A 23,730-nucleotide genomic window follows, 5' to 3' on the forward strand; every position below is an offset into this window, starting at 1 on the left:
CAGCAATGTCAACAATAGCCAAAACATGGAAAAAGCCTAAATGTCCATCAACCGAGGAATGGATCAAGAAGATGTGGTACATATACACAATGGAGTACTATATGACAATGAGAAAGAATGATATATGGCCATTTGTAGGAAAGTGGATGGACCTTAAGGGTGTCATGCTAAGCGAAATAAGTCAGGCAGAGAAGGATAGATACCATATGTTTGCATTCATAAGTCTAACAGGAGAGACCTGGCAGGGGGCCATGGGGAGAGGAAGGGGGAAAGAGAGGGGGGAAGATGAGGGACACAGATCAAGGGAGACAACTGAATACTGGAGACGATCCATGGACTGGAAGGGGAGGGGGGGGAGGGGGTAATGGTCATGGTGGGGGGCACTTGTGGGGAGAAGCACTGGGTGTTATATGGAAACTAATTTGACAATAAACTATTATAAAAAAATAAAGTCCTTTATATATGGAAATTTTCAGATGTGTATTTATTTTTAGAAGTGAATAGTGCAATGAAAATTCATCGACTTACCCTTTTACAATTATCAAAATGCTGCTATTCTTGGTTCAATTATCAATTTCATTTATTTTTTACTGTTAGTATTTACTTTATTTTTTTAAATTTTTTAATGTTTTATTTATTTAATGTTTTTTAATGTTTTATTTATTTTTGATACAGAGTGAGACAGAGCATGAGAGGGGGAGGGGCAGAGAGAGAAGGAGACACAGAACCGGAAGCAGGCTCCAGGTCTGAGCTAGCTGTCAGCACAGAGCCTGACGCGGGGCTTGAGCCCATGAACGTGAGATCTGACCTGAGCCAAGGTCGGAGGCTTAACCGACTGAGCCACCCAGGTGCCCCTACTGTTAGTGTTTAAAAGAAAGTTCCAGGCATCATATCTTTTCACCACAAATGCTTTAGTGCTCCTAACAGATAAAGATGTTAATAATACAACCATACTCTGAACCCAGTAAAATGAAGAATAATTCTTTGCATTCATCTGATAGCCAGTCTCTATGGTCAGCACTCCCTATTGCTCTCAAAAATGTCTTCATAGTTCATGTGCCAAAATGTGAGAATGTAAGCCAGTCCATATGTGTGTGTGTATATATATATATATATATATATATATATATATATATATATATATATGGCATATGGATTTTAAGTTCTGTAATCCATAATAGTTCCCCTTTGCTCTTTAAAATGCCAATTCTTTATTGAAGGAAACTGTCCATTGTCATATAAAATTCTCCTCTTTCTGTATTTTGCTGATGGCAATCTCATGGTATTGTTTCAAGTGTTTCTTTATTCCCTTTACTTCCTGTAAACTTGATAGATAGGCTTCCATAGATTCAGATTCAATTTCTTTTTTGGAGGGAGGAGCTGAAATAATTCATAGGTAGGGCTGTGTATTTATTGCAGCATTACACCAGAAGGGATATTACTTTTAATAATATGGAGATTGATCCATGGGTTCTGGTGTTGTAAGACTGAAACCTCATTCAAATTTTCCCAGAAATCTGTCTCTGAATACTTTAGCAGACATTGACACCATTGCCTATGCATAGAATTTCATTAGAATATTCAAAATGGCAATTTTCTGATTCTGTCATTACCTCTGCTCTTATTAGCTTTGATTCTTCTGTAAAAAAGAACATTCTCTCTTTGACTATGTATGGCCCACACTGGAATAAAGGCAAGATAAATGCATGCTTTTTTGCACTTATTTACCAAATTTTAGAATAAGTTCGTATCATAGCAACCTCCAAGAATGACCAAGAAGTGATTTGTAAAGTAGCATTATGGTTTTGGCCTATTTTCTGTATTTTATCCATTTCTCTCATTATTCTTTTTGATGTTCCAATTGTCCCATTTTGTGCCATGGGTAGCCCCTTGTCAGCTCCTGTATATTTGACATTTCTGTGACTTGCCTGTTTTATGTAATAATATGTTTTGGAGATGTCTCCACAATGTCTTCCATTATGTCCTTACTTTCTGGTGTGTCAAGAACTTCCAGGTTTCCTCCCTCAGTCATGAATTAGCCATTTCTCCAAGAAGCTGGTGCGTTTTAGGGGGAAGTGATGGTACTTAGAGGTTGCAATCTGAGTAAGGGGTTTCTCATTGGCCTTGGTGTATTGTTATTTCTTGGTATTTATCATGAACAGAGCTGGAGAATTTATATTTTTTTATAAAAAAAAAATAAATTGGGACACCTGAGTGGCTCAGTCTGTTAAGCATGGTCTCATGGGTTGCGAGTTCGAGCCCTGCATCTGGCTCTGTGCTGACAGCTTGGAGCCTGGGGCCTGCTTTGAATTCTGTGTCTCCCTCTCTCTCTGTCTCTCCTCTGCTCACGCTCTGTCTCTCTTTCTCTCTCTCAAAAATAAACATTAAAAATTTTTTAAAAAAGAAAAATAAATCAACATATTATAAAATTCAATTTATATTTAACCTTATAGGCTTTTTACTTATATGATTTCATATTTAAATTTTTTTCTTATATAGAAACTTGACTTCTAACAACATTAATGTGAACAGTTGTTTATTTGATTCTTCAATATATAAATGTATATACATATTTTATATCTATTTTTATAGATGTATATCCAATATTTTAATATTTAACAATAAGATTGTTCAATGCATTTTGTTTTTCTCTGTCAACAAGATGTTGAGCTATTCCATGTCAATATCTTACTAAACAAAATGGTTATAGACAATGAGATTTAACTGTGATTGGATAACTTATTTTCCAGTGGTGTTGGCATTACAAGAAATTACATGTTTAGAGTATTCCTGAAATCTACTCCACTGGTCCTGTAATGTCTCATTATACATTCAGAGCTTTGCTGAAGTTCCCTACCTAGCATTCAATTTTGTACTGATAGCTGGGATGTTTGATAAACAGCTTAATTCCTACCAGAGGTGGGTGCAGAATCTTTTTCTTTACACCTGTGTCTGGTGTTAACTTTTTCTGTAAAGGACAGATAACAAATATTTTAGGCTTTGTGGGCTATATTATTTCTGTTGCAACAATTTAGCTCTAAAGTTGCAGTGCAGAAGCATGTTAAAGAATGAGTGTGTTGGTGTTCTGATAAAACTTTATTTACAAAATCCTGTGGCAGCAAAACTCACCTCCTGGAAGTTATCTCTCAGCAAATGGAGCCCCTGTGTTATCATCAAACCATGACAGGACCTGGAATTGAAGCAAAGTCAATTTCAGGAGCTCTGGATGATGGCTTCTGTCCCAGGAATTGAACTGAGAGAGAAGAGAGGGAGCTTTGTTCCTCTGAGCTCCATGCCCAATCCCCTCAGAAAATCTCTCTCTGCTGGCCTTCACTCTCCTACTGAAGTGGTTTCCAGGAAAAGCCAATCTGGACTTTCAAAGAGGACATTTCAGGTTAAAGGTGAGGAGAGATTATTAAGCTACTTAGCGAAGTCTCAGGGCCCTTATTGAAGCTTTATTCAGGCTCTTGGCGGGATCCCCCTTTGGCCAGGATTTCCACCCCATGCCAAATGACATATTCCTTTATCTTCTTAAAAGCACGGTTTTTAAAGGAAAAAGATTACACTCAACTAGGCAGCTTGCATAGTCCCTTGTCTTTCATTCTTTTGTCCCCTGCTTGCTTCCTTGTTCAGGAGACACAAAAACCCACATGGAAGGGTTAGCCCATAGTCTTTGGGGGGGGGGGGTCTCTCAGATGATGTACCCTGTGGACATTGTTAACTCCGAGAAGTCTACTGAGTCATATCAGGGACCTGTCTGCTGTATGTGGGATATGGGTGGGGTGGGCAGTGGAGGGAATTTCTGTTCTACCTAACAGTGCTTCTCCAGGTTCACTCACCCAGCACACTCAATTTCAATTTCTCTCTAGGGTTAGAGTGTTATTACATGTTATTTTCTTCCAGAAAGTCCTTCTCCTCGTGAAGAAGAAGGATGTTTCCTCTAGGTCATAACACTGATTGAAAAACAGAATTTATAAGGAATAAAATGCTGCTGCTGTTGCTGCTAAGGCAGTTGCCTAAATTGTAGGAACAGAAAGAAAACTAGTGAGTGACAGGAGCTGGAGTTGAGGCTGAAATTTTTGGGATGCTGACGTGTTCTTTATCTTGATTTTGATGTTGATTACACACTCTATATATTTGTCAAAACCCATAGAATTGCACACACGCACACACACACACACACACACACACACACACACACATCAGATGATGGGCCGAATTTGGTCTGGAGGTGATCACTATCCTATTCCATTATTTCAGATCTTTCTGGAAGCATATGACACACATACTCTGTCGAGATTCCCCACTGCAAAGTTAGACTATGTAGTTAGCAATGGCTTTGTAAGCCATGACTGAGGTCTTTCAAACAGGAAGTCAACATTGACCTACCGGACTGCCCCTTGGAGATCAGTATCTATGACCAACTTGGTTTTCACAATCTATTCCCTCTGAGATCTTCATTTCCATTTCCTCACTGGGTGTAACTGAGCCCTATTTTACTTCCACGGTTATACAAGCCAAAACTTCTTATAATAACCCTCTGTGTAAAAAGTCCTGAGCAAGACAGATGTTAATTTCTTTCCCACCTAACCTCCTATTCCAGGATAGAAAGGGCAGCTCTGACATTCTTAACATGTGGCTTCCATCTCTAGATCCAATGATACTAGTGGCTTAAGCTTTCATAATCCCAGTTAGTAGGAAGTGAGAAAAGAGACAAGGGGTTCATATGTATATTTCTTTTTAGGGCTCCAACACAGAAGAGGCATGTATCATTAGCTATTTCTTAATCACCTGTGATATCAAGTATCAATGGAGGAAGGAAAATATAGTTTCTGGCTGGCACCCATATATCCACCTAACACTCAGGAATTCTGTCATTAAAGAAGGGGAAAATAGATTTTATTGGTCAACTAGAAGAATTTATAGGATTATGTTAAAATGAATGAATGTTTAATGAAAGAAAAGCACTTTGATAAATGTGTTGTTATCCATAAAATATGGAATTTTTTGAGAGTCATAATAATTGATGGTATATTCATTCCCACATTTTTAGGATATCATAAAAACACTCCACACTCTCTATTAGGACCTAGTTTAAGATCTAGTACTGTGGCAGAAGATGACATTAAAATCCCTAGAAATAACTCCCTAATAAAAAAATATAACATTAGCTTGAATGAAAAATAAAACTCCAGATGCCAGAAATGAAAGGGAACTCAAAATGAGAAAAACAAAGTGATGTTGTAGTGGCTTGGGGAATTATTGAATCTTGGTAAAGGCCCTTAGGGCCTAGGGCTTGAGTTTTGTAAACAGAATATATTTGGGTTGTAGTTTTATTTAATCCACTCTATCAATTTTTGTCTTTTCATTGGTGTATTTTTTACAATTCAGCTTTAAGATAATTATTGATATGTTAGAGCCTAACACTGTCATTTTATTATTTGTTATGTTTCCTCTGGTACTCATGTCTCTTTCTCTTCTTCTACCTCCCTTTAGATTCCTTGAATAAATTTTAACATTCGATCTAGTTTTATTTACAGTGCTTTTGATTTATCTCTTTATATAATGTTCTATGTGATGTAGGCATTACAGTATGCATTGTGACTTGTCATAGTTTACTGGTATCAACATTTTACCATTTATTTGTGTTGTATGGAAACTTCACTTCCATTTCAGTACCTTTACCTTCCCCACTTTCTACATCATTGTTTGGAGTATCCAGTGTTATAATTTTTATTTCAATTATCAGTAAAAATTCACAAGAGAAACTACTGCCTATTTTTATGTGACCATACTTCTGCTTTGTCCATGATCTTCATTCCTGATGTTCCAAGTTTTCTCTCCTCCTCCTCCTTCTGATCTTCCTCCTCCTTCTTCTTTTAATATTTCCTTTATTTTAGAAGAACTCCCTGCAGTCAATCTTTATGAGTAGGTCTTCTAGCCAGAAATTCTTCACAGATGAAATACCTTCATCTGAGTATGCTTTTATTTCTCTTCATTCATGAAGAATTGTTTTACCAAATACAGAATGCATGGTGGATCATTCTTTTCTTTTGGCACTTGTGAAATGTTTCCCCACTTGTTTCAGACTCTATGGCTTCAGATGAGAAATCATCTGTAACATGAATTGGTGTTTTCCTATAGGTAATCCATCATTTCTCTTTGGCTACTTTCAAGACTTTGCTGTCTTTACTTTTCAGACTTCTTTAATTATGATGTCTTGGCATGGACTTCTTAGGAAATAGCTTTCTTAGGCTCTTGGTTTATTTTTGATAAGATTATAAAAGGTTTTTCTTTGTATTTTGGTAATCTGGCTAGAAAACAGAGATTATGTGTTTCATAAAAATAATTTCTTGTGCTTCATGTTGTCTTTATCAAGTATTTGATGACTCCAGAGGACTGACTCTTCTCTATTAGAAGAGATAAATTTTTTCATAACTGTATAACTTCTGTATTTGCCTTTGAAATATTTACTTGCCCCTTGGTTAAATAGATTTGTTTCACAGTAACCTATGATCTTATTTAATCAAATGTTTTAAGCCTTTTGATATTTTGACACTTTTCAAAAATCAAATTTTAAATTAATTTTCTATCTTTAACTAACTTTGGCTTTTTTTCAGAGGACTTCTGGAACATCTCAAAAGATTTGTTATCTCTCTTTATAATAGAGATGTTAAAATAATTAGGCTTATTTGATATGTTAAACTATGTGGGAAGCATTGTCAAATAAGAAATGATGCAAAGCTTCCTTTAGGTTATATTTACATAAAAGTATGTTATTAATATAAGTATCCTTGCAAAAGTGCTTTCTTAAGCTACCTGCATAGCCCCACAATTATCATGGGATGGTCATGCACGATCTCTCCCCGTTCTCCTTCTCTACATGGGCCCATTACATCGATAATACAATGTTAACATGTGAAAGCCTTGCCTTGGCTCCAGGACACTCAGCAGACTTTGCTGGAACATCTGCAAAGGCAGAGGGTGAGTAGTGAACCTACAAACATTCAAAGCTTAGGCACCACTGTAAAGTTTTGGGGCATCATATGTTTGGGTAGGTTGTGTGTTGTCCCAAAAGCTGTGATTGATAAGATGTCAGCCTACCCAACCCCTAAGAACATGAAAGAGACAAGCTTTTATAGTGATTTTGAAATTTGGAGGAGTTTTATTCCCACCTGGCACGGTGTCTCTGCATTTCATACTGCCTGGTGAAGAAAGGGCGTATGTGACTGGGGATCAGAACAAGTCACCTTTCAAAGGGCAAAAATACTAATGAAGCAGATGCTTGGGCATCTCCCAAGCGAGGCTACCATTTTAGTTTTATGTGTCTGTGCCTCTGGAAGGTATAACTTGGGCACTGTGACAGAGACAACAGAAAGGAAGAGTTCCTCTAGGATTTTGGTCCCAGTTCTGAAGGGGGCAGAAACCAAATATATCCCCATAGAGTAAGAGCTCCTACCAGTGTACCCAGAACTCCTACAGGTAGAGCCAGTCATGAAGGAACAAATGGCATACCTTGGTAAGAATCCCCTTTCTATCAAGGGATGGGTTGAGACTATGTTCCATTAATCCATCTCTACCATGGCTTAAAATCGCGGCATGCCTATTTGCAGCAGAGGAGCATCATTTCTAACAGCCAAGAAGTGCAGGTGCTACTAGGTTCTATAGAGTATGTAAATCTTCCAAAGGCCCTTGCCCCTATTTCTGTGGTGGCCCTTACAGCTTATGGAGAAAGAATGGGAGAAATTCCAACTGGTGCTTGTGCTTGGTATACAGGGGCCTAGAACCTGTAACAAACCACAGCGGCCAATGGGCTAAATTCAGATCAGTTTGGCTGGTGATCACTCATGAATCCTTGGCCACTAAGCCTTTATGGTTGTCGTTGGGCCATTCTAAAGGGATTGACTCTATGATTGGACAATAGGAAGCCAAAGGGTGGGTGGTCATGAATAAACCCGTGAGAGTTTAGGATATGTGGGGAAAAAGTTTTGGTTCACCTGCAAGAGCTTGAGGCAGTCCTCACTGTCTTCCATGTCCTGCCTTCTAAGGTGCTAACAGGCAGTCAGGAAGCTAATGCCCTAGCCTGGGTATGAGTCCTAGCACCAGACCAAATAGCAGATTTTGTGCATAGGAAGAGCCCCCACAGTAGTGAGTAGGAGGGATGGCACATTGTCAAGGATGCCAGTTTCCTTTAAAGTACAATGACTTGGTTAATGCAGTAATAGCATGTCATATGTTCTAAAGGACATGCAGGGCAACTGCCAAAGGAGTCTGGGGCCATCCACTGGAGTTCTGAACTGATAAGGGGTTGGCTAACTGTATTAGCCCCTCCCTTCACTGAGGGTTCTAAATACGGCTTGGTTCTTGTGGACACTGTGTTTGACCTAACCCCAAATTTACCATCATCATGCAAACCAGGCTGCTACCATTAGGGAATTTAAAAAGTACCATGCTTTGATAACTTTGTTGATTAGACAATAATCAAGGGTCACATTTCAAAGGTCCTGATGTTGTGATGTACAAGACTGGACAAAAGAACATGACATTGAGTGGAGGTTCCATCTCCCTCATAATCAGCAAGCAGCAGGATTGATAGAAAGGAAAAAGTGAAATATTAAAGCAGCATATTAAATTATTAACAAGTCAAACTATTTTGGCCAGGTGGATTAAAGTACTGTCTCAGGCTGCAATACATTTGAATAATCAACTAGTAGGGCCTGTTGCCCCACATGCCAGACTGGGATTCCTGCCAAGACACCCAATACTGTAAAGATATGGAAGTCACAGGAGGCAGCCCCTGTGCCAACTCTCACTGTGAATCAATGTGCTATGCTGCTGAGAACACTGGGCCCCATCGTGTCTGGAAAAGCATTATCTACTAGAATTTGCAATAAGTGTCCCGCCAGGATGGTGAGTCACTTCACACTCCTGGTTGAGGGGGGACTACTCAATCTCCACTGGGACCCCATGGCCCTGATGTAAGCTGAAGCTGCTGAAACACACCATGCTTGGAAGAAGACACACAACACTGAAAGAGGGGAGAAGGTGGAGATCCTGGTCTGGCATATCCTGCTCCTAATTCATCTCCTCACACCTGACGGGGCTGTCTCCCTCATCTAAAATGTATGTTACATATAACCAAGTCAAGTTCCCAAAGCTGCCAACCTCCCTCTCCTCAAGGCCAAGTGGGCACATTTTTTTCAACCAGTACAATCATTTAGTTGCCACCTTTGCCTCTGCATTGTCCTAGAGGACATCATAGCACACAGAAGGCTTTACTAAATTCACCCAACAAGCCTTAAACAATATCTTTCAAAGTCTGTCTTTTCTAAACACTGTTGGTTTCTAATGAGAAAAGCTATCCTGCCAAACTGGATGGCCTTGAATATTATAACCACCTATGCCATAATCCACAAAGAATGCTATCTGTTCATACCTGAAGAGTCTGCGAATGTATCATTTTTATTAAATCCCACTAGGACACAAGTGACTGCTCCGAGTGATCCAGCCCTCATTTATAAGGGGCTTAGTAAATCAATGGTTTGGATCTTGAGGCTCTTGGTAGAAAAGATCATTACTTATTTTGGGAATCATTATCTTAATCCATGTTTTCTCTTTATGTGCCTTTATTGTTGCTACAGTGTGTGCCTCCAATACAGCCAGATAGCTGCCAAATGAGCCACATCTATGCTAATGATCTTTGTTGACAGCTTAGCACACCATGTGGGAGAAGAGGGCAGGTGAGCTTGTAATAGCCAATCTTGAGAGGTGAAGTTTGGGGCGAGGTCATCAAGTGGACTTGACCTCCAGCTGACCCGAGAGCATGCCTGGGCAATTGGAGACTCCATCCTTGGAATGTACCTTCTGCCGGCCATTCACGGAGTCTTTTTAAAGGACACGGCCTTGGGAGAGCAATGCAGTCTGAGGCTACCTGCATGATGTAAGTGACTGAATCCAGTTAAGGATTCTAGATAAACTTTTAAGATTCTGGTGGGCAGGTGTGGAGGTCTACTTGCTTTGTGGCTGCCCAAGATGAGCATCCTATGTAAGCGTCCTTGCTCATTGAACCTACCAATCTGTCACCACTGATCTGCAGTGGTCTGTTTGCCTTTCTTCTATCTGTCTTTGCATGGAAGCCAGTTTGCAAACCTTTTTCCTCTCCTTTTGAGACTTCGTTTATATAAATGTTGGATCTTTGTTAATATACCAAATTACTTTGATAATTTTTTTTCAGATGACTTTCTTGTTTTTTTTTAAATTGGGTAAATTCTATTGATCTTTTCTAGTTATTATATCCTCAGCCTTCTCTATTTTTGCACTTAGCCAATAAGATTTTATTGTTCTTGTTTTATTGATAGTCTTATGATTTCCCTTTGGTTCTTTTTAATAACTTCTGTTTCATTACTGACATTTTCTATTTTTTTCTTTCAAAAGGACCTTTAGATGCCAATGAACCACATTTTTGATGACTACTTTTAAAATCCCCATCAGATAATTTCAACATTGGATTCATCTCAGTGTTGGCCTCTGTGATTGTATTTTAATAATTGCTAAGGAATTTTCTTGTTTCTTGTTATGATGGGTGTTTTTTTTTTATTATATCCTAGACATTTTTTACCATTATTTTTAGGAAACCCTGGGTCCAATTTGAATTTTATTTTAATTATTTTTTAGCAGGAAGATACTCTGTTTAGAGGTTTATCATGAAGTGACTGGCCTGATTTTTATGTGCTGTGTTTTCCAATAAGAGTTAAATTTTCAGAGTCTTTGAGGCATTATTTTGGTCTGCTTGGTTTGCCTGGTGCTGCTCGTTTCTTACCGTTTCCTGCCGGGGCTCCCTACGGAGGTGGAAAGAGCTTTTGCCAGACATGGCAGCTTGTTGTACTTTAGTGAGGTGTGGAGCGGAGGTTTCCAAGCCAGGTGCTTGTTATTGTGATTTTTCTCTTGGCGCTCCTCAGATGTTGAGGCTGGAGTTTTGATCTTTAGTACAGGAACTTGGATTCAGAAAAAGGTACATATCTAGATTTGAGACACCTCCTTAAAGCTGGGCCTGCAAAGGACTTCAGTCTGTGAAAACATAATCAGAGAAACTCCACTCATAGTCTCAGAGAATTCCACCCACTATTAAAGACTTAGGTGTGTTTCCTCCAGGCATTGGACTGAGAAATATTTTTGAAAAAAATCTAGTACCACACATGCACAGTGGATCTACATGTAAATTACTTAAGTGAAGGGTGAATTTCAAGATCAGAATAAATTCTATAATCAGATCTAGCTCTTGTAAAATCCCTGATGCCTTGAGCAAGCAATTCAGGATGCTCCTTCGAGAAGATATTCCTAGACTGGGTCTCTCTTATCTTTGATTGAAGAAAAGAGTGAAAGTTAGAGTCATAAATCAAAACACAAAAAGGGCCAGTAGCTGCTGTAAAGAGTAAAATTGACATCCCCAAATGAAGTAAAATAGAACAATCTAAAAGAGATTATAAATCACTATATTTGTAATGATTAAAGAGGTCAAACAGAAAGAGAAATCATGACAAATGAAGAGGATATTATGAAAGAAAATATATCATTTGAGGAATTAGGAACATCATTCTTGTTACTTGTTAAAAAATTCTTCCAATCAAGTGGCGCATGCCTGGGATTGTACTTTTCCAAAAGGTTTGTAATGTCACAAAAATACAGGCTGTGAAGTAATGAAGAATATTGTAGGCAAGGCTTTAAATTTGGCTCTAAATTGTCATCATAACAGTTCTTATTGAAAAGGTAAAAAAGATACTTTTAAAGGTTTAGGTAAGAAGAATCACAATTGAGAAAAAAGAAACACGTGTGTTGTCTCCTACCTGAAGCTTTACCTTTCAAATGGTGTTTAATGACCCATGAGATGGATTAAATTGAAAGCTTAATGTGCCTTTAGATTTGGAGCATCTTATTTTTTATGATTTATAATTTTAGTTCTCAGTTTCTCTGAACTCTCCTGTGTGCCAGAAGAAAAAAACCCAAATGTTCATGTTTGTGAAGATTCAATGACATCTCTTAGAAATTGAATCTACATCATTCAGAGTTAGATGGAGTTTTCTTTTACACACACTGTACAAGCATAATTCATACATCAAGAGGAAATAAGTTAATAGGAATTCAGAGCAGCTTACTGCAGACACCCTGGAATCTAATGTAAAGCAAAAGCTATATAGTCAAATACATGTATTTAATAATTGCATATGTGATATGCTATTATTTTCTTCGGTCAGCTAAACCAGTTAGCAAGTATATGTTGTTATAAAGGATTGCATAAGGAGAAGCTTGTGCTCCTCCTATGAAGTGTTTATTAATGTTAAAATGTGATTTTGGCTTATATTTTATGTGGAAAGGTACTAGAAATTTCCATTGCTCCATTGTCTCCATCTCTGATCAGGTGACATACGTTATTAAATCTAATAAGAGAATATCTTATTCTCTCATTAAGCTTAATTGGAAGTTCTTCCACTTAGTGTATACTTTTTGTCAGCATTAATCTCCTAACTGAAAAAAATAGAAGATTTTATTTGAAGCATTGCATTTTTCTTGTCCTCTCCCCCTTTGTGGACTTTCTTTCATACATGCCTATATTTCTAAAGACATGCTTTGATATTAACTGTATCTTCCCCAGACATGGGTCATCCTCAATAATGATTTCTCTTTCCCCATCAAAACTTTCATCCTACATGTCTTGGGTCACTGTCTTTTACCATTGTTAAATATGAAGTTTTCTTTTTATAACCAAGTGAATATTACGACCTCCTCTCTTAGTAGCAATTGTTATCTTGATGTCCAATGAGTCAGAAATTATTGTGGTGGAGCTAACTAAATATGCATGTATGTGACTTTTGAAGTCGTTTGTATTTAGTTACACTGAATGACAATGTATGAAATGACAGTGCTTTGGAATGTAACACACTTAGTCAGTCTGTGAACAATGCCTGCTCTGTACTTTCATTTGCAGAACCTTTGTGATAATTGACCCAACTATTGATCAAAATGATGAAGAATCAAAGCCTACACTTTTTTCAGGGGTAATTGCTTCGGTTTCCCATTTTCATTTCCTGCTCTGATATTATCCTCTCAGGGATTCGCATAATAGGCATTTAAAAGATTTGTTGAGTGAATTAATGACCCCATACCTTTCTTCACGATGGGTGGTAAAGCCTTTCTCGTATAAGATGTTTTCTGCTAATGTGCAAATCGGCTAATGTGCTTTTCTTTCCAGGTAACAAAATATCCAAACCCAGTTAAAGGGCAAGAGTTTTTTTTTTGCTTAGTTTAATTTGAGAAGACGGTTTAGGAGTAAAGCTTATTTTGTGACTGTAAGACAGTGGAGCAGGCTGAAAAGCAAACCTTGTGTCACCTTTTCCACAATTGGGATTTATAAGTACAGTAGCCTGCTTCAGAGGTTTCTCAGGAAGATAGATGGCCAGTGCCATGTGGGTGGTTTCCATTAGGCTGATGAAATTTTTCCCGAAGACATTTTATCTCTGTTGAATGAGGATGAATAGTTTGTCGATCACAGGGACTTGGGGTAGGTCCCAGGAGATTTGACCTTGAAAAGGCAATGATCTAAGATCTGGGAAAAAAACTAAAATTAAAATTCTGACAAATAAAATAATACAGGAATTCTTCAGGGTTTATAGAGATCAGTACGTTTAGTCTTCGATGCAATTATCAAGTATTTGGTGATGCAGGAGAACGAAACAACGAAAAGCCGATCGCCACCATCTAAAGGAAGGTGAAGCAATAAAAGCAGTAAACTTTCAGGGCACCTGGGTGGCTCAGTTGGTTGAGCGGCCGACTTCGGTTCAGGTCATGATCTCACAGCTCATGATTTCGAGCCCTGCGCTGGGCTCTGGGCTGACAGATCAGAGCCTAGAGCCTGCTTTGGATTCTGTGTGTCTCTCTCTCTGCCCTTCTCCTGCTCACTCTCTGTCTCTCAAAAATAAATAAATGTTAAAAATTAGTAAACTTTCTTCACCTGATCTATGGTCGTTTTTAAAATTTTTATTTATTTATTTTTATTTTTTATTTTTATTAATAGTTTATTACCAAGCTGGTTACCATATCACACCCAATGGTCTTCCCCACAAGTGCCCCCCTCCATGACCATCATCCCCCTTCCCTTTCTCCCCTCCCTCTTCAGCCCTCAGTTTGTTCTCAGCATTCAAAAGTCTCTCATGATTTGCCTCACTCCCTCTCCCAATTCTTTCCCCACCCTTTCCCATTCTCATGGTCTCCTATTAGGTTTCTCCTGTTAGACCTATGAGTGACAACATATGGTATCTGTCCTTCTCTAAGCCTAAATGTCCATCAATGGATGAATGGGTCAAGAAGATGTGAAATATACATATATATATACACAATGAAATACTACATGGCAATGAGAAAAAATGAAATCTGGCCATTTGTAGCAAAATGGATCTTGGTCTTTATAAAGTAACTTTATTTATGGCCTTGCTTAAAATGATTATTGTTAACCTAAGCAACTCAGGAACCTAATCTAAGTTAGAAGGCACTTTACAAAGTTTTTGTGTTTTATAAGTCAAAGGTCTTTAAAAACAAGCTAACAAAATTAGCCACCCATGTCCACTGGTTTCAGTGACACCTGGCTGTGAGTCTTTAGGTGCTCTCCAGTCTGTTTTATTTTGTTTTGAAGCTTATTTGTATTTGTGGGAAGCTTAATCAGTTTTATTGGAAAATAATTTTACCTGATAGTGTTTACTTTTATTTTTCTGGATTGAATTAGATAAAAACTTTTTAAAAAAATCTTGAGCCAGAGCGTAGGCAGCTAGTGATTAATTTTGTTGTAAGTGTTAGGTGTACTTCAGCTTTAAGGACTTCCTTCTATTTTGTGTGTATGTGTGTGTATTTTTTTTCCCCTGGGAGGCAAGCTATTTCTGACTTTAAAAAAATTTTTTATGTTTTTTATTTATTTTTGAGAAACAGAGAGAGACAGCATGAGCAGGGGAGGGTCAGAGAGAGAGAGGGAGATACAGAATCTGAAGACAGGCTCCAGGCTCTGAGCTAGCCTGACGTGGGGCTCAAACTCACAAACCGTGGGATCTTGACCTGACCCAAAGTCAGACGCTTAACCAACTGAGCCTCCCATGTGCCCCAAGCTATATATGTCTTAAAAATTAATAAAAGTATTTCAGGGGTTCTCTTAGTGAAAATAATCGTGATTAATGGCTAATTACGAAATCCGAAAATTTAGTTAATATGGGGAATGACAAATATATACATATAGTAGCCCCCCTTATCCACAGGGGATACATTCCAAAACCTCCAGTGGATGTTTAAAACCAAGGACAATACCAAGACCTAAATGTACTATGTTTATTCCTATACATGCATACCTGTGGTAAGGTTTGATTTATAAGCTATGCACAGTAAGAGATGAACAATAATAACTAATAATAAAATAAGGCAATCATAACAACATATTGTAACAAAATCTATGTGAGTGTGGTCTCTCTCAAAATACCTCATTATACTGTACTCACCTTTTAACTTCATGTAATGATGTGAGATGATAAATGCCTATGTGATGAGATGAGGTGAGGGGAATGACTTGGGCATTGTGATGTAGCATTAGGCTACTATTGACCTTGTGACCATATGTCAGCGGGAGGATCATCTGCTTCTAGACTGTGGTTGACTGCATGTAACTGAAAGCAAAACCGAAGGAGGGGTGAACGACTGTGTATAGTTCTTACTTTGGACAATTCTTGTTATGCACACATAGCAGTTACCAGAAGTGATTGAAATAACACATGTTCCTCAATAAAAAGTTTATATTTCAGTTACCATACAAATATTAACTAGCAGTACCACATGAATTTCAAATGTTGTTGCTAGATCATCAATCCTCAAATTACTAAATAAACTAACAAATGTGCAGCATGATGGGTGACCAATCACGTCACTTCTGTCAGATTCTGCCCGTGACTGGTCACTGCACATCTGTTATTCAGTTCACACAAGAGTGCACGGGTGTAGTTGTTCTGGCTTCTCAGTGCTCAGCAGTAAATGCATGTGATATTTTAAGACATGGATAATCCAAAAAGATAACTACCAAGGTAAAATGCAGCAAAAAAAGACAAAAAAGTGATGACGTCAGTAGAAGAATTCAAGTAAAAAAAATTATGTATATTATAGGAGTTATATATAGCTGTAGAGGAAATAGTTATATGTATAATAATATGTAACATATATGCTATATATTATATGTAGTATATATTATAATATATATTATATATACATATACAAATATGTGTGTATGTGTATATATATATACATATATACATATACACATATAGATAGATAGATAGACAGACAGACAGACAGAGAGGGGCAGAGAGAGAGTTAGGGAAGAAATAGCTAACTAAGGGAATGTTTACTTCTGGGACCCAAGAGACTCTACGTATGTATCCAGAGGAACTTAGTCAAGAGAAATTTATCAACATAAATGAGGTTGTAATGAAAAGGATGCCAGCAAAAACCTTAGCAATAAGAAAACTCTCAGAGATATTTCATAAACTGAAAGCACAAAGATGAAATGTTGGAAGAGGATCCAAATTTAAGATTAAGAGAATTCTCTCCCTCTCCCGCCCTCTCCACCTCTCTCTCTCTAGATCTCTTTCCTTTCACTCCAACTCTCTCTCTATTTTTTTTTTCAGAGCTTTTAGAAAGTTTTACCTATGGTATCCCACCTTTAACTGTAAACATTTGCTCATTTTTCTAAGAACAAGTACATTTCCTCACAAAATGATGATGCAGCTATCAAATTTAACATTGGTAAAATAGTACTATCTTATCTACAGTCTATATTTCAATTTTGTCAATTGACTACAATGTCTCTTACAATGCTCTTATTTTTCTTGGTCCAGGATCTCATGCAGAATCATGTGTTGTATTTCATTGTTGTATGCCTTTCTTTAGTGTTCTTTTTACTTGGACCAGTTCCTTTGTTTCATTTTGATGAGTATAGGTCAGTGACTTTGTAAGATTCTCTCCAGTTTGCATTTGTCTGAAGTTTCCTCATGATTATATTCAGGTTATGTATTTTTGAGAAAAATATTGCATAGATTTTGTTGTGCTTCTCTTAGTGTATGGAAATGGTTGCTTATGATGTTGCTTTATCCCATCATTTCTTTTTGTTTAAATTTTTTTATGTCTTTATTTTGAGAAAGAGACTGAGAACAAGCGGGGGAGGGGCAGTGAGAGAGGGACACAGAATCTCAAGCAGGCTCTAGGCTCTGAACTGTCACCACAGAGCTGGACACGGGGCTAGAACCCACGGACTGTGAGATCATGACCTGAGCCGAAGTTGGATGCTCAACCAACTGAGCCACCCAGGTACCCCAAGTTATGTTTTATATTAAAAAATTAAAATATATATATAATGTGTATTAAAGCTGCTCATTTTATTTTATTGTATATTTTTAAGTAAGCTCTAAGCCCAACATGGGGCTTGAACTCAAGGACCCCAAGATCAAGAGTCACATGCTCTACTGACTGAGCCAGCCAGGCACCCCTAAAATTATATTGTTAAAATGAGAAGTACTTCTAAACAGGAAAAGTGGGATATGCGACTGATTCCTGACAAACACACGACTCAAGATTGGGAGAGGTAGAAGGGAAAACAAAGTAGACAGCTAGTTTTGCACCCTCTGGGTGTAGTAGATATCATTCAGTAGTTCTTAAAGAAGAAAAGGAGAGTGTTGATTCATCCCACAAGCTGGTTAGTTAGAGATCAATAAATGTGGTGTTTATACTTGCCAGAAATTTTTTCTTTGAATATAGCTTTGGCTTCATTGCACCGGCTTTATTAAGTAGTATTTTAAGGGGCCAGGACTTTATGAATAATGAGGTAAGGAGCTTGGTAAACAATCGCCCCAGCAAAACAACTTTAATTGTTTAAAGTTTAACCCATTTTAATTGGTGAAAATTATGAAAAAAACACAACACCTACTTAAGGACACATTGGAACTATTTAGTCAGCATGCAGAAAATGGAGAAACATTCATTCAAGAGAATTTGCTAAATCTTAGGAGAATGTTGTGGCCTTGGAGCCTTCTCTTCATTAATACCACCCAGCTCGATGCTATAGAAGCTGTACGTGAGGCATATGGAGCCATGAAGACAACTGCTGACTCTCCCCAGAGCTCCCATTCTGGGATTTGGATTCCATACTGGGAAAGGCAGGTGCCTGGTGTCTTTCATCACCCTCCTCTAGCTGCATGTTGCAGAAATTCTATTCTAAACAGTGGTAGCTAACACAATTTTGCAAAAATTGACAATTAATCCTGAAGTTCATATGAACGTACAAAGGGCCCAGAAAAGCCAAAACAATCTTGATAAAGGAAAATAAATTTGGAAAACTCTTACTTCATAATTGTAAACTTGCTACAAAATTACAATAAATAAAACAGTATGGTACTCCAATAAGGCTATGACATATAGATCAATGAAGGAAACTGAGAACTTAGAAATAAACCCTTACGTTTATGGTCACATGACTTTAAACCAGGATGCCAAGTCTATTCAGTGGGAGAGAAATTAATCAATTCAACAAATGGCATTCAGACAACCAATATCCATAAATAAAGTTCACATCATGTGCACACATTATCTCTAAATGGATTGGAAACTTAAATGTATGAGATAAAGCTATAAAGCTCTAAGAAGAAAAATAGGATTAGTTAATGTTTTCTTAGAGGTGACACAAAAAGGGCAGGTGACAAAAGAAAAAATAGTAAAATAGAAAATCATTAAAAGTAACAACCTATGTGCTATAAACTATGCCATCAAAAAAGTGAACGACAAATTACAAATTAGAAAAAAAATTTGCAAATGATATATTTAGTAAAGGACTTGTGCCAATAATATATAAAGAATCTTACAATTTGACAGTTAAACAAAAACAGTAGTTCAATTTAAAAATGGCCAAAGGATTTGTATTGACATTTTTCCAAAGAAGCTATACAAATGAACAGTTAGCACATGAAAAGATGCTCAATAACCTTAACATTTGGGGAGTGTAAATCAGAACAACAATAAACTATAACTTCACACCTGCTAGAATACATTTAATAAAAAAGTTAGACAAAAAATGAATTGGCAATGATATTAAGAAATTAGAACCTTCATATATTGCTGATTGGAATTTATTGTGTTGTAGCTATTTTTTCAAAAACAATATGCGTGTTAAAGATAAAAAACAGAGTTATCATTGACACAATTCCAGTCTCAGGTATATACACAAGAAAATTGAATGCATACATCTGCACAAATCCTTGTACCTGAGTGTTTACAACATATTATTCACAATAAACAAAATGGACTCACATGGACAACTCAGATGTTTAACTGATGGATTGATAGTGTGGTATATCCACACAAATATTATTTAGCAATAAAAAAGAAATTTAGTAATGATAAATCCTATAACATGGATGAATCTTAAAAATATTATTCTAAAGTAAAGAAGTAGTCATAAGGGATTGCATATTACATATCCTTTTAATATAAAATGCCCAGAATAATCAAAGCTATAGAGACAAAAAGAATATTGTTGTTGCTAATGGGTAGGGGCAGGGAATGGTATGATGCGGTGTGGGAAAAGAAAGTCACAGCTAGTGATTACATATTTCACTTATGACAGATTAATATACTATATAATTAGATTGTGCTAACAGTTCCATAGCCCTGTATATACATATATATGTAAGGAAATAATGAATTATACCCTTTAAATCAGTAAATTACATGGCATGAGAATTATATCTCAGTGAAACTTAAAAAGTTAATTAATTAATTAATTTTTTTTTTTCTAAGAGGGCAACAGCATGAGCAGAGAAAGGGGCAGAAGGAGAGAGAGAATCTTGTCAAGCAATCCCACGATCATGACCTGAGTTGAAATCAAGAGTTGGACACTCTGACTAAGCCCCCCAGGCACCCTGAAACATAAAAATTTAGATTGTGATGGTGATTTTATCACTGTTCCAAGAATTATTCAAGAGGGTTTTTTGTTGTTGTTGTTTGGTTGGTTGGTTTTGTTTTTTGTTTTTGTTTGTTTTAGTTTTTGAGTTGTGATTGTTTTATTTATCTCTAGCATTATATTGTTTTCTAGTCAAATACTATCATGTTCACTACTTTCATTCTTCACTGAGATTTTTTATGATTATGTATTTAGGCTTCACACATGGTTGATTTCTGTTTCATGGGTGTTTGATTATAAGATGTGTTTTTTCTAAATGATATATATTTGTATATATATTTATAGATAGTGGATCTCAGGATCATTGTCATAGCACCCAAGTCACATTTTCATGAATTTTGATTACATAGACCTCTACCATTTAAGTGAAATCTCTTGGTAATTCAAATGCAACATAGATTTTGAGAATTGCTCTATTATGTCAGTTTTATTAATGGCATTATTGGCAATATGTCTTTTTTTATCTATTTGGTCTATGAATCACAAATTTATGTTAAATTTTCTTCCTACTATCTCATTTGGTGAAAGATTTTCCTCTGAGGATTTTTTATGAACTCTTAGTTGGGACAGGTTCTTGCAGATTGGAGCTCACCCTGTTCTGTGGGAAATGCTTTCCATGACTCCATTTCTTTCTCCACCTTCAGATGAGAGGGTGAGTTAAGGTGATTCCCAATGGTTCCATAGTTTTTAGTTGGTTGGTTTTTGATTTATATTGCACAGTTGTCTACAGTCTGTAGTTTCAAAATGTGCTCGCCTCTCAATCTCAGCCATTATTTTGTATACTAGAAAAATTGTGTCACTTGGCTACACAACTTACTTCATTTTCCACAGGTGCCTTTGCCATTTTCAGCACAAGAGCAGGTTTGATCCTGTCATCTACACAATTCACCCACATCACCAGCTACACCTTTACTTAATATTGTTGGAATATGACTGACTTTCCCCCATTTAATTCTGGAAACACCTGTTTGAGCCCAGGAGTGTCAAAGCTGCTTTACTTCTTTTATCAACTTTCACTTTGGTTGAAGTGAGTTTTTTAAAATTATGATTTTTCTGGCTCTTTTTATTTGGAGTTATATTATACAATTTGAAATTTTCTTACATTCAGATAGAATTTGAGTCATTATTTTGATCTTTTCCTTTCATTTTGTAGGCATCAAAAAGTAAGCAGAACTTTACTATTGAGTGTGTTTTTCTAAGTTATCTCTACTGTTAAGTATTGATGCTTTTTTATTTCTTTTTGGTTAGAGGTTTAATTTGGATAAGATTTAAAAGGAGGAGTTTCTGATAAAAATGACATAACGGTAGTTTTGAAGAAAATGTTTCTGTTTGTTCATATAATTAATATAGATTTATTGGGAAATAATGCACTGGACTCTCATCAGGACCATGTGGTACAGTGGGGAAGAAGGAGGGATAAGTGAATGTTAGAAGCTCCATCCAGCAACTGAATAGAGTGAGCATTTTGGGAGACATGACTAGAAGCAGGGAAAGTGACTAGAATCCATTTATTACAAGTATTATTACAATAATCTAAGCATGATCATAGAGAAAGAGGCAGAGACTGAGGATGTGGAGTTGTCAGCACTTGATGGCCATTTGTATTTGGGGAGATTGGGGAGGGAAAAGGAAGGAGGGATCAGACCTAAATCTCAGTGCTCTACTCAGACAACTGGATAGAGAGAAGACTGGAGAAAGCAGGCTTTACAGTCTCAGAGGGCATTGGAGACATCCAGAGGAGTTTTAAATTAACTTGATTGAACTCTTTGTTGCAAATCAGAAATTTGTACCATATATTTATGGATGAGTACACTTTTTAATTGAATTAAATTACCATTCTTGGCCTTTGAGGCAAGAGGAAGCAACAAAGCCTGACTTCTGCCTTCAGCAGTTTTCTGTGCCCAAAACTGAAAACCAAGAGACAAAAGATTGTCCATAATTGAAGTGAGGAAACCCTGGCCTCAGTGACCTTAACATTGTAGCAATAGGGAAATGATTTAAAAGTTCTTGGTGGAAATGGTGATTTACAATGTGGAGCTAATAAAGACAGACTAAATTGTCCCATATGTTCTATAAAACAGTCATCTATAACCCCCAAATTCTCCCTAATTGTGTATACTTGGAAGACAGTCAGTGCTATTTTTACCCATTGATGCATTTTTTTCCCCTGTTCATGGTGATTCATTGTGTGCTTTCCTTGGAGCAAATATAATTTGAGATTGAAATAGCCCCATTGGGAATGCTCACATTAAGCATGAGCTATTTTTTGATGCAGACTATCTGTTTTAACTTAAGTAGAGTAACAGTTTTATGATTTTCATAGGCTTAGGAAGGAAGAGGACTTAGCAGGAAGGAGAGTCACACATGTAGACTAAAGCCTTGTGGTTCAAAAAGACTGAATGGAGTTTCCAGAAGAGGTCCTTTTATGTATCTAGTTTAGCTACAAACCATTCATTGTGGATAGACATGCCACGAACATTCTAAGATGTCCTTTCCCTTCTCACTTACTTAAATCATATAAAGGCTCCAAATTAAGCATGGTTTACTCTGTGGAACATTTCCTTTTTTTCTCTGTCAGATAAATGTGTCTCTGCCCTTGACTCAAAGAACATTTATTATTTGCCTCTTTCATTTGGTCTTTGGCAAATGCTGCCTTGTATTGGTGTTACTTTTTAAATTTTTGAATGTGTTATGTGTGTTTCTTAGGTTTCCTTCATGTGATTTTTTAAAATGTCTACTTATTTATTTTGAGGAGAGAGAGAGAGACAGGGAGAGAGTGAGAGAGACAGTGCTTCTGCACAAGTGTGGGAGAGGTAGAGAGAGAATCCCCAGCAGGCTCTGCACTGACAGTGCTCGATCCCGCAAATCATGAGATCATGACCTGAGCCGAAATCAAGAGTTGGACACTCAACCAACTGAGCCACCAGGCTCCCCAGTTCATTTCTTTTCTCGAACAAAACAATATTCCATTATCTGGTGTATCAGCATTTATTTATCCATTTACCTACTAATAGACACTTTGGTTGCTTCTCAGTTGTGACACTTAGGAATAAAGTTGCTATAAATAACCATGTGCAGGTTGTTGTGTGGACATAAGATTTCACATCCTTTGGGTAAATACCAAGGAGCACAATTGCTAGATCATATGTTAAGAGTATGTTTAGTTTTAGAAGAAAGGATTATTGGCTTTTCAGGGAATGGGATCTTGCATGGGGAGAGCTGGTTGGGGTGTTTGCTAATTCTGTGGTTTAGCCTTTAATATTTAATTAAATTGGTGTACATTACCTTTGTTAATAATTTTTTAAAAGTAAAATCATGAGGGCCCCTGGGTGGCTCAGTCGGTTGAGCATCCGACTTTGGCTCAGGTCATGATCTCATGGTTCATGAGTGCGAGCGCCGTGTCAGGCTCTGTGCTGATAGTTCAGAGCCTGCAGCCTGCTTCGGATTCTGTGTGTCCCTCTCTCTCTGCCCCTCCCCTGCTGATGCTCTGTTTGTCTCTGTCTCAGTAATAAATAAAACATTAAAAAAAACTTAAAAAAAAGCAAAATCATGAATCTTGTATGAATGTACAATAAACATGTCAAATATTTTATTTGACTCATTAATCAGTGAGGGAATAAGAGGTTATAAAAGGAGCATTCAAAGAAATACACATTGTAAGTAATTGGGATGCTGAAATAAATTTAGAAAGGAGTGCACAG

At 37.1% G+C, this 23,730-nt stretch overlaps 1 long non-coding RNA gene across 1 annotated transcript in view; it reads right to left on the minus strand.

The window, feature by feature from the left end:
- The window catches only part of LOC115297202, a 42,105-nt gene extending 26,557 nt beyond the window's left edge, over nucleotides 1-15,548 (minus strand). The window contains exons 1-3 of the long non-coding RNA XR_003911338.1: nucleotides 15,531-15,548; nucleotides 10,820-11,067; nucleotides 3,130-3,190 (exon numbers count right to left, since the gene is read on the minus strand). This is a non-coding gene — a long non-coding RNA (uncharacterized LOC115297202). The remainder of the gene's footprint in view (nucleotides 1-3,129; nucleotides 3,191-10,819; nucleotides 11,068-15,530) is intronic.
- Nucleotides 15,549-23,730: the final 8,182 nt, after the last annotated feature.

The sequence above is a fragment of the Suricata suricatta genome, chromosome 7, assembly GCF_006229205.1.
Source record: "Suricata suricatta isolate VVHF042 chromosome 7, meerkat_22Aug2017_6uvM2_HiC, whole genome shotgun sequence".
In the NCBI taxonomy this organism is placed as follows: domain Eukaryota; kingdom Metazoa; phylum Chordata; class Mammalia; order Carnivora; family Herpestidae; genus Suricata; species Suricata suricatta.